This window comes from Rhincodon typus, chromosome 11 (genome assembly GCF_021869965.1).
Source record: "Rhincodon typus isolate 14 chromosome 11, sRhiTyp1.1, whole genome shotgun sequence".
Taxonomy (NCBI): Eukaryota; Metazoa; Chordata; class Chondrichthyes; order Orectolobiformes; family Rhincodontidae; genus Rhincodon; species Rhincodon typus.
In genome coordinates, this window is record NC_063342.1 from 58,492,680 (window position 1) to 58,504,383 (window position 11,704).

An 11,704-nucleotide genomic window follows, 5' to 3' on the forward strand; every position below is an offset into this window, starting at 1 on the left:
GGCCAAGCAGCATCATAGGAGCAGAGAGGATGCTGCTTGGCCTGCTGTGTTCATCCAGCCCTGCACCTTGTTGTCTCGGATTCTCCAGCATCTGCAGTTCCTACTATCTCTGGGCAACAGCAGTGACATGTATGGCATAATTTTGAAAATTTCTAGAGATAGAAAAGATACGTGTGGATTAAGGAAGGCCAGTCAGGATGGATTTCTAAAATCAAATTGTTGAACAAACGTAGTAGAGATTTCAATACAAGCAACAAGGACAATTCTGAAAATAGCCATAGAACTCAAAACTTGAACTCTGCTTCTTTCTTCATGGATGCTGCCAGAACTGCTCAGTTTCTCCGGGATTTTTAAAATTGTTTTTATTTCAGATTTCCAGCTTTCACAGTATTTTGCCTTCATTTGAGCAATTCTGGCAAGACAGATAAAAGGAATGTAGTGAATATGAACTTCAAGAAGGGTTTTAATAAATTGTCCATAAGAGCTTTAATAGAAAAAGTCAGGCATACATTATATCAGGAAATGCAGCAGAATAGATAGAAAGTGGCCGATAGTAATGAAACAAAGTCAAAGTATAGGATATAGCTCAGACTTGAGAAAAGTTGAAAGTGGTAGAGTCTGGGAGTTGGGAGAGAGTGCAGAGGAGATTTACCGGGATGTGCTGGGCTGGAGAGTTTCAGTGACAAGGAGAGATTGGATAGACTGGGGTTATTTCTCTTAGAGCAGAGGAGACTGAGGTGGGACGTGATTGAGATGTATAAAACTATGAGGCCAGAGATAGAGTAGACAGGAAAGAACTTTTTTCCCTTTGTGGAGGGATCAATGACCAGGGGACATAGATTTAAAGTGAGGGGCAGATGTTATAGAAGGGATGTGAGAAAGGCATTTTCACTCAGATGGCAGGAAGAATCAGGAACGCACTGCCTGCATTGATAGTGCAGGCACAAACCCCCATAATATTTATGAAGTGTTCAGATGTGTACTTGTGATCCCAAGGCATACAAGGCTATGGGCCAAATGTTGGAAAATGGGATGGAAATACTTAGGTGGTTGTTTTTTCTAACCAGTCTAGACTTGATGGGCCAAAGGGCTTTTTCCTGTGCTGTAGACATCTATGTGTCTATGAATAATTTGGACTTGCATAGAATGAACTTGGGAGGGAAATGATCGATGCCGATAGAGTGAAATAAGTTCTTAGTGTGCCCTTTTCATTCAGACTTGAATTGCTTTTTAATGTGATTCAATATAAATTTGTTTACAAAATTTGCTGGTAATGAAAGAGAGGGGATATAAGCAAACAACAAGGACGACTGTAAAAACGACTTGTGGATGATGACTAGGTTGGCAGAATGTGTCCCTGATTGGAAAATGCAATTTTATGTGGATAAACCTGCGGCAATACATCTTGCGAGCAGAAAGAATGAGTGGAAATACATAATTAATGGAAGAACACTGAAGCTTGTTGATTAACGTAAATTGTCAAACATAAAATTGCATGACAGTGAAACTGCAGAATATAAAATCGGAAAATAAAAGCTACAGGACACATGGTAGATGTGGAGTAAATGCTTAACTATACCTTTACTCCAAGCATAACTAATTAGCATAGAACTTTGGGACACAGGAGGTCTTTACTGGAAATCACAGTGACAGGGGAGATGCATGAACATCAGTACAATGGAAGGGAGATTGCAAAAACATGGTATTTTTTTTTTCTATTCGTTCACAGGATGAAGGCGTCACTGGCTAGGCCAGCATTTATTGCCTATCCCTAATTTCCCAGACGGTAGTTAAGAGTCAACTACATTGCTGTGAGTCTGGAGTCACATGTAGGCCAGACCAGGTAAGGAAGGCGGTTTTCTTCCCTGAAGGACATTAGTGAACCAGATGGATTTTTCGGACAATCGGCAATGGATTCATGGTCATCATTAGACTCTTAATTCCAGATGTTTATTGAATTCAAATTCTGCCATCTGCCATGGTGTGATTCGAACTTGGGTCCCCAGAACATTTCTGGGTCTCTGGATTAACAGTCCAGCGATAATACCACTAGGCCTTTGCTTCCCCCTATGTTATTCCTAATAATTATTCTTGGAAAACAGTGGCAGGATTGGGCAGAGTCCGCATGGATTTATGAAAGGGAAATCATGCTTGATTACCTACTGGAATATTTTAAGCATGTAAGTAGGAGAGTTGATAAGGGAAAGCCAGTGGATGTGGTTTATTTGAACTTTCAGAAGCCTTTCAATAAGGTCCCAGTTAAGAGATTAGCATGTAAAATGAAAGCATATGGGATTAGACGTTGTGTACTGATATGGATAGAGAATTGGCTGGCAGACTGGAAACAAAGAATAGGAATAAATGAGTCTTTTTCTGAATGGCAGCCAGTGACTAGTGGAGTACTGCAATGATCAGTACTTAGCCCCAGGTATTCACAATGTAAGGGAACTAAATGTAATATTTCTGCAGATGACACAAAACTGAGTGGGAAGGTGAACTGTGAGGAGGATGCAAAGATGCTTCAGTATGATTTGGACAAGTTGAGCATGTGGGCGAATGCATGGCAGATGAAGTATGTGGGTAAATGTAAAGCTAGCCACTTTGGCAGCAAAAGTAGGAAGGCAGATTATTAGCTGAATGGCAATAGATTAGGAAAGGAGGAGATAGCTAATAATAGTTTTTAAAATGATACACCAGTTTGCAAAACTAAATGTGGAAAAATTATTTTATCTTGTCAGAGGGTCAGTGATAGGACAGAAACGGTTGTGTCTTCTAAAGGAAAATTCGACAACAATCTGAAGCAGAGAAAGGTCCGGGAGCAATGATAGACAATACATCAATTGCACCTTGAATTTCTACATGCCAGATGATTTCCTTTTGTTCTTTATCTTATGTTTACTGGCCAAAGACCATTGAAAAAAGACAAAGCTTAAAGTAATAAAATGGAAAAAGAATAGTTCGTTTTGAGGAAATGAGAATTGAATGAAGGAAAATAAATTGAAAAATGTTATTAACAGAAATAGAACAGAGATGGGAAACATTATAAATGGCATTCAAGAAAGTCCTGGGGAAATATATTCTGCTGGAAGAAAAGACAGAACCAGCGATTATGATATACATAAATGAATACAAAAGTAAGGACAAAACTGAAATGAATAAAAATGCAATATATTAAAGAGAGAAATAATAAAGCAGAAAATGGCAAAAGGGAATAAACGGTTAGGAAAGAACAACAATTCAGAAGGCAGATGTTAAAGTTGAATTATCAAATAATTTAGAAAAAGGAATGTGAAATATTCTACTGACACATAAATAACAAAAGGAAAATCAAGAAAGAGATGCAGCTACTAAGGCATAAACTTTATAAACTCACAGGTAATGATATAAATATTATATAATTACTTTTGCCTGATATTTCCCAGTAAATCCAACATAGCAGACATGACATTTGAAGAAGAAATCACAAAATATATAAAAAATGATATTCAGGTACCGATAGCAGAGGTAGTATTATATTTTGTTTTCCAAGAAGGGTCAAATAATGATCCAGAACATTAGAGTCAGCAAAAATAGCAGAATGGATAAGAAGAAATAAAAGAAATAGTTGGGGATTAAAGGTACTTGCTCAGATTGGCAGATGATGGGAAATATTGTTCCATAATCATTGGTATTAGTACCACTGTTGGCCACCAACATAAACAATTTAGACTTGGAAAATGGAAGTATGATTTCAAAATTTGTGGACTTTAGTATAATTAATAGAGAGAATGGAAGTGATACAATACTCTAAGACATGAATAAACTTGCAGAATGGGTATGTATGGGAAAGGAACTTCAATATAGAAAATTATGAGGAAGTTCATTTGATCCAAGGAAGAAGGCAGTCAACTAACTTGTTGAAAAATAAGCAATTAACTTGATAAAGGATCAGAGAAATCTGATGGCATTGTTATACAAATAATTAAAAGAAGCTAACAGTTTAAAAAGATACAAAGAAAGGATACAAAGAAAGCAGACAAAGCATTGGGGCTTTCCAGAGGAACTGAATTAAGAAGGAGAGAAGTTACGTTCAACTTGCAAAGAACCTTGGTTGGAACACACTTAGAAACGATGAATGTTTCTGGTCTCTATATTAGGAAAAAAACTATAGTCGTGAAGGTACTGAGGAAAAAATGATTTAGTAAAATAATACCAAAAGTGAGAGATGGTATCTAACAGGGGAAGATTGAACAATGTGAGAATGATATCCTTAAGGAATTGACTGAGGGTGTGAACTAATAAATATCTCTAAGATAGAGTTTTATAAGGTAGACATGCATACTTGTGGGTGGCGCAAGAACAAGGGGTTATAAGAGAGTCACCAATAAATCTAACAAGAGGATTCCGATGACAGGTCTTTATCCAGAGGTTGGTTAGAATGTGCATGCTACCTCGTCAAGTAATTGAGGTAAATAATGGAGAGACATTTTGGAGAAGTTAGATAAGCATGAGAGAGGAAGAAATAGAAGGATATGTTAATTGGATTAAATGAAGAAGGGTGTGTGGAGCTTTTGTGATTGGGATGGACCCATTAGATCAAAGGGTATGACTCAGAGTCGTAAATACTTTATATTTATAATTTGGGATGAACAAAACAATGTTTCTACATTTTATAATGTGCTAATTTACAGTCATATATGTAGGGAAATATACTAGTACAGGTACCACTAATTGCTGCAACATTTCAGACACGGCATGTTTTACATATCAACAGTCTGGATTGAAACCCAGTCAAAACTGATAGGGTTAGATTTCATCTGTGCGCTGGATAGGATATTAAATCTGTCTGCACAGTTTCAGGTAGTCCCAATGAAGTTAAATTAATTACACAAAACCCTCCACAAATTGGAGGTGCTCTTATTCAGGTAGGAAACAGGAATATTGCTGCACTATTAAATCTATGCTGCAGCTCCGGATTTAATCCAGCAGAAAACCAATTGTCGCCTTCCAACTTTTATCTTTCCACAATAATTATGATTCAGCGGAAAGAGATTTTATACTTTTTTTCCTGCAAGTAAAATGAATCAATACTGTTACTCATTGAAACCAGATAATAAAGCAGATTGACAGAAATTTACCTCTTGGGACTGCCTCGCTGAAGTGGCTGTTCTTCAGGCTCAATTGCTGTCCCATAGAATTTATGGCACAGAAATGAACCATTCGGTCCAACTAGTCTATGCCAGTTTTATGATCCATATAACCTTCTTCCTACTTCATTTAATGCAATTCGCAAATCTTTCCTTTTCTTTCTTACACGCTTATCTAGCTTTCACTTAATTGCTACAATGCTATTTGCCTCAATTACACATAAATTCTATGATATGCAATAGCAAGTCCCATAGTCTAACAAATCCCTGGGGTGTGAAGTTACTCACAAATTTTTTTTCTCTTGGATTTAGTGGCTCTCTTGTGTTTATGTCTCATTAACAAGTCACTTTGCAATGGAGAGTTTATGATTTAAGCTGATGTGCACACGAGTGTATCTCGCAGCAGCTGTTGCTGGATAGTAAACAGGAATTTGGTCTGATTTGTTCCTCTCTGGGGCCCTGAGGTGCTAAGTTTAGTCACACTGTGCCCACTTCTACCCACGCTCAGATCAGTGTCCATCCTTATCTGTGTATAGCTCAATTCCATTCTGGTGGGCGTTTCATAAACTGAACACAGCCATTAATGACTGAAATTTGACACTGCAAAAACAAACATTTATGTACCTTCCCTTTACATATCAGTTCCTGCTGATGAAAATAGAGACGAGCGCTTTTTATAAAATGCAAAGCAAATCACATTGGAAGCATTAATCATAAGAAGTCAAAGTGGAAAGGCTCAATTAATGCAGCAGTCCAGTTTATATGAGATGTCCAGTCCCAGAAACCTCCCAGTGTGCATATGGCCTATTTACTAATCAAAATGACCAGAGATTCCAATATTGATTTGGGTACTTTCTTATTCATTCGTGGGGTGAAAGCATGCCTGGCAAGGCCAGCAGTTATTGAGAAAGTGGTGTTGAGCTATCTTCTTGAACCATTTCAACTTTTATTGTGTAGGTACACTCACAGTGGTGTTAACAACGGGTGTTTCAGGATTTCTACCCAAGAACATTAAAGGTACATTGATATATTTCCAAGTCAAAACAGTAGGTGATTGGAGGGAACTTGTAGGTGGTGAGTCACTTGGAGATATCGAGGACTGCAGATACTAGAGTTAGAGTCAATACAGTGTGGAGCTGGAGGAGCACAGCAGGTCAGGCAGTGTCAGAGGAGCAGGAAAGTCAATGTTTCTGGCCCGGACCCTTCATCAGGACTTGTCGACGTATCGGGCCTGGACCCTTCTGATGAAGGGTCTAGGTCTGAAATGTTGACTTTCCTGCTTCTCTTATGCTGCCTGACCTGCTGTGTTCCTCCAGCTCCACACTGCATTGAATTTGTAGGTGGTGGCGTGATGCTCCTGCTGTCCTTGTTCTTTCAGATGGCAGACATCACGTGTTTGGTAAAAGCATGGTGAGTAGCTGTAATCTATTCTGTTGATGTAACAGACTGTTGCCGAAGTGCAGTGCTGGTGGAGGAAGTGAATATTTAAGATAATGGATCGGGTGCCAGTCAATCGTGCTGCTTTGTCCTGGATGGTACTGAGTTTCTTGAATATTGTTGGAGCAGCAGGTAACCTGGTAATATTCGAATCTAACCTGTGCCTTGCAGATGGTGGGCAGGCTTAAGGGAGTCTGGTAGTGAGTTATTTAGTAAATAATTCCCAGCCTTTAATCTGCACTTGTAGCCACAATATTTGTGTAACTAGTCCAATTCAGTTTCTGATCAGTGGTACTCCCTAGGATGTTGATGGTTGGAGACTCAGCAGTGGAAATAATACTGAACAGGACATGGTCAGATCCTCTCTTGTTGAAGATGGTCATTGCCACGCACTTGTACAATGTGAATGTTACTTGTCACTTACCACACCAAGCTTAAATATTGTCCAGGTTTTGCTGCACATGAACTGCTTCTATATCAGTGAAGTTACAAATGAGAATGAGCATTCTTCAGTCATTAACAAACATTTCCACTTTTGATCTTCCTTAGAGGGGAAGTTATTGATGAAGTACCTGATGATGTCTAGGCCAACGACACTACCCTGAGGAATCCCTGTATCAATTTCCTGAGGTGACTACTCTCCAACAATCACAATCTCCTTTTGTGATAGCTCGGTATGATTTTAAACAGTGGACAGCTTTCCATTTGATTCCAATTGACTGCAACTTTCCTTGGGCTCCTTTATTCTACAATCAGTCAAACATTGCCTGATGTCACGGACAGACAGTTTCACTTCTTTCGAATTCAGCTTCTCCGTCCATAATTAGATTTAGTCTGTAATGAGTTCTGTGGTTGCGTGTCTCTGGCAGAATGCAAACTGAGTACTGCTGTCAATAACACCTTCCATCACTTTCGTGATACTTCTGAATAGATCGGTAATTGGTCAATTTCGATTTGTTGTGATTTTTGTGAACAGAGCATGCCTGGGAAAATTTCAGTGTGGTTGGGTGGGTGCCAATGTTGTAGTTGAGCTGGAACAGCTTATCAGGGCATGACTAGTTATGGAGCACAAGTCTTCAGTACTATTGCCAGGACATTGTCAGGGCCCATAGCCTTTGCAGTTATCAGTGTACTCAGCGATTTCTTGGTATCACCTATCATCTGGATGAATTTAATTGGCTTAAAATTGGCATCTGTGACATTACAGATCTCATGAAATGGCACAAAACTCCACAAGTGCTAAAATTCATCTGCATTGTTGTAGATTGTTCATTTAATTCTGAAGAAGCAATCAGACTCAGAAGGTAATGGCACACCATGGTACTTTAACTGAAAGAGGTATCTTATAAACATTTGATACTGTGAAGAACAGCTTAAAAACCATGAATGACAGTCTATGTAAATGTCTTACTGAAGTTACTTTAGTGGTAATCTTTGCAATTTTCACAGCAATTAAACTTATAAAATTATTACAATATATCATGAAAAGTTTTTGTGTGGATCTATCACATTTCCTTCTTGCCCCTATTTTACAATTGTAACAGCAATATATCAGTATGGAAGTTACAAGAAGTTGCTGAATTACTATGATTTCATGTTTTACAATAATGCTAGAATAAAAAAAATTAAGTATTGTGGAGACAGTAACCTATTTTCCCTGAATTGAGGAAAACTTTACTACCATTACTACTCACACTACTACAGAAGATCTCAAGTTCACAGCAATGAAGAACAGTGTTTCCCCTTGTGAAATGCCTTCCTGTTAACTATACAGAACAGATTGATGTTCTGAGGTTAGTTCAACCAGCCAGAGAAATACTGTCACTATAACTGCTGGTCAGAGGCTAGGGAAATTGCAGTCAGTATCTCACCTTCTGATTCCCTGAAACCTGACTGCCATCTACAAATGACAAGTCATGATGGAATATTCCCCAACTGCCTGGATGACTGCAACTCCAACAACATTGAAGAGCCTCAGTATTCGTTCAGGATAAGGCCGCTCACTTGATTGGTACCCCAGCCACCATCTTAAACATTCACTCCCACCAAGACCAATGAACAGTGGTGCCAAGTCTCATCCCAAACCCCTGACATCTACCATCTAGAAGGACAAAGTTATCAACCACATTGAGACACTACCACCTGCATGTCCTCCTCCAAGGTACATACACTATATTGCTGTCCCTGAACTGTGTTGAGTTAAAAGCCAGGAACTCCCTTCCTAACAACACTGTGGATGTATCTACACACCATGAATGGCAGCAATTGAAGAAAGTGGCTCACCAACCACCTTCTCAAAGGCAGTTAAGGGTAGACAATAAATACTGGCCTAGTTAGTGACACCCATATGCTGTGAACATTTAGACAAAAAATTGAGTTGTGAATCTTCAGAATGTCAGACTGCTCAGATAATCATCTTTCTGAAAAGTTTTGTGATATATAACAACTCAACTGACTCCTAAACTAGACAAAATTATAAATTAGAGTAAAATTGTGGAAACTCTTTACTTGCATTAGCAAGAATGACAGCTGGAAGGATTTTTTTTTAGTAATCAAGAATTTAACTCAAGGCACATACCACAGAACTGGAAATAGAGAGTGAACTGCAAACCAAGAAGAAAGAGATCAAGGAAATAGCATCGAACTAGGCTGAAGAAAATGGCCTGGATTTTGCGATAGATAGAAATAAGGGTGAGATTAACACCAGTCACTGATAGTCTCACCATTATTTAAATGCAAATCAGACCAGCTGTGGCAAGTGCACTTGCACAGTTATACCCAAAAATCGGCAGCTGACTGTATAATTGCCTTGCTCCTCACAAACTAATGCCTGACTGACAGATTCAGCAACATGTGTCAAATTGCTATACCTATAGCCACTAGTTATTCTCTGGCACTCTCACCATCTTTTGTACTTACTCCCCCTCTTGTTTATTAACCATATAAAAACCAACATTTTTCTAGCTCTACGCAGTTCTGAAGAAGACATTGGACTTAAAACATTAACTGTTTCTCTTTTCTCAGACATGGCCAGACCTACTGAGTTTGTGCAGCGCTTTCTGTTTTATTACACAAGAATCCTGAATCTGAAGTACATGCAATCAAGCACAGAAGCATCAGTTTATACATCTGCTGCTAGGTAAATGATAACTAGTTGATAATCTTTAAGGTAATCAGTTCCTGATTTATGTCATGTTAGATTACCTATAAACTCTCACACATGAAAGGAAACATTGTGCAAAATTGCAAATCTGACAGAATAGTTGCCAAGAAATAACACACAAATGTGTAGAGACATGATCAGCTTAAAATAAAATGCATAATTAATTAGTAAATATTACACTAGTTACTGCTGGCTAATATGCCTTTCAAGCCGGGATATGTTGTACTCATACGCATCAACCAACAATGCTGAATTTATGCTGACAGGTTTTTAGCACAAATCTGATTTACTTATATTATTAAAGATCAAGTTTATAACTTTGAAATAAAACCAAGGAGGTGCTGCTCTGTTGAACATGTCTGAGGTAGATTCAGCAAACTGCATTTCGGTTTAGCTAAACATTCTTTTCAAATTCTTCAAGGACAGTTTCAATGATGTTCTTATGCCAGATTATCAACAAAATAGAGATTAATAAAGTCTGAAAGCCAAAATAAATTCACAGTCAGAAGGCATTCATTGCATTGTAGAACTTCTAAAAAAAAATAATTACTTTGAAAGGTCAAGGAAAGATGAATAATGAACTCAAGTGAACTGGTATTCACTGGCGATCACAGGAATTGCTGGGGGGAGTGGGGTGGTGATAAACTGAAAGGTATAAAGTGGAGGAAGACAGTAATTTCAGAACAGTGGAAATTGGTAGTACTTACAAAGAAGGTACCTGCTTTAATGGACAGTATCTCCTTGATGTTGTTCATAACCAGGGTTATGAGACCATCCGTATGTTTCATACCTACATGAGTTACAAGCTTGCTGACAGGAGGTGTGCAATGGAAGGCAGCCTTTGTGTCTTTCATCAAATTAAAGGCAGTGGGTGGGTACCTGAGGTTAGAGGTCCAATAGAAGAGGCTACAGGAATTTGAATGGACTACAGGAATGTGAGGTAAATACATTTGTGTATGGAAACCAAACAAAATGCCATCAATTACCTCCAAACTCCATTTTTGTAATCTCAAAACTACCAAGTTAATGCAAGAGTTGAAATTCACTGTTTTGCATGTAGAGAGATGATCTTTTTGCAGTTTGACTAAGATGGCTGCAAAAGCTTTAGTTACTTCAGGAAAACATCAAAATAGGACATATGTTAACACATTTTTAAGGAGAGCAAGAAAAACATTGCTTTCTGGTGCTCACATAGAACCTTAAATGGGTAAAGTTGTTTAACAAAATCTAATGGAATTCTGGGTTTTGCAGCAGTGGTATAGCATATAAAAGTTAAGACTGAATGGAGAATGTAAATCTGTATAAAACATTGATAAAGTCACAATTTGTGTGCTGAGTGAAGTTTTGTGCTCCACACTACAGCAAAGATGTTGAGGCAATATGAAGCTTGTTGCGCAGGTTCAATAGGAATGATTTAAAAAAAAACTGAGAATGCTTTTGAAAGAAGAGAGAAAATTATGGGATGATTTCGTGAAGTTGTTTCAGAGATGACAAAACAGCATACAGAAACAGAACCACCACTTCCATCATTCACTCCCTTTGTCATTGATGCTCAATGATATACAAGATGCAATGCAGCAAATTACAAAGGCTCCTTTCAATAAGAACTTCCAAACCAATGACCTCTATCACCTAGACAGACAAGTGCAGCATATGCATGGGAACACCACTAACTGCAAGTTCCGCTTCTGACCTGGAATGATATGGGTCAAAAACCTGGAACTCCATCCCTAACTCAGGATGTCAACGCTGGGAAATGTAAAAGCCCAATAAACCCACCTGGGATGCACTGGGGTGGTGTATGAGTTGCCAGAAAATCACACTATCCTGTTACTCCTGACAAATTATTAGACTCCATGCAGACTCAATTTTGTTCATCTCTCGTGCAAAGTCCTATTGAATGCTGTTTGGAAGTCCACATAGGTAACATCCATAAACGCTACCTAACCCACCAAGCTTTTGATCTCTCAAAAATTTC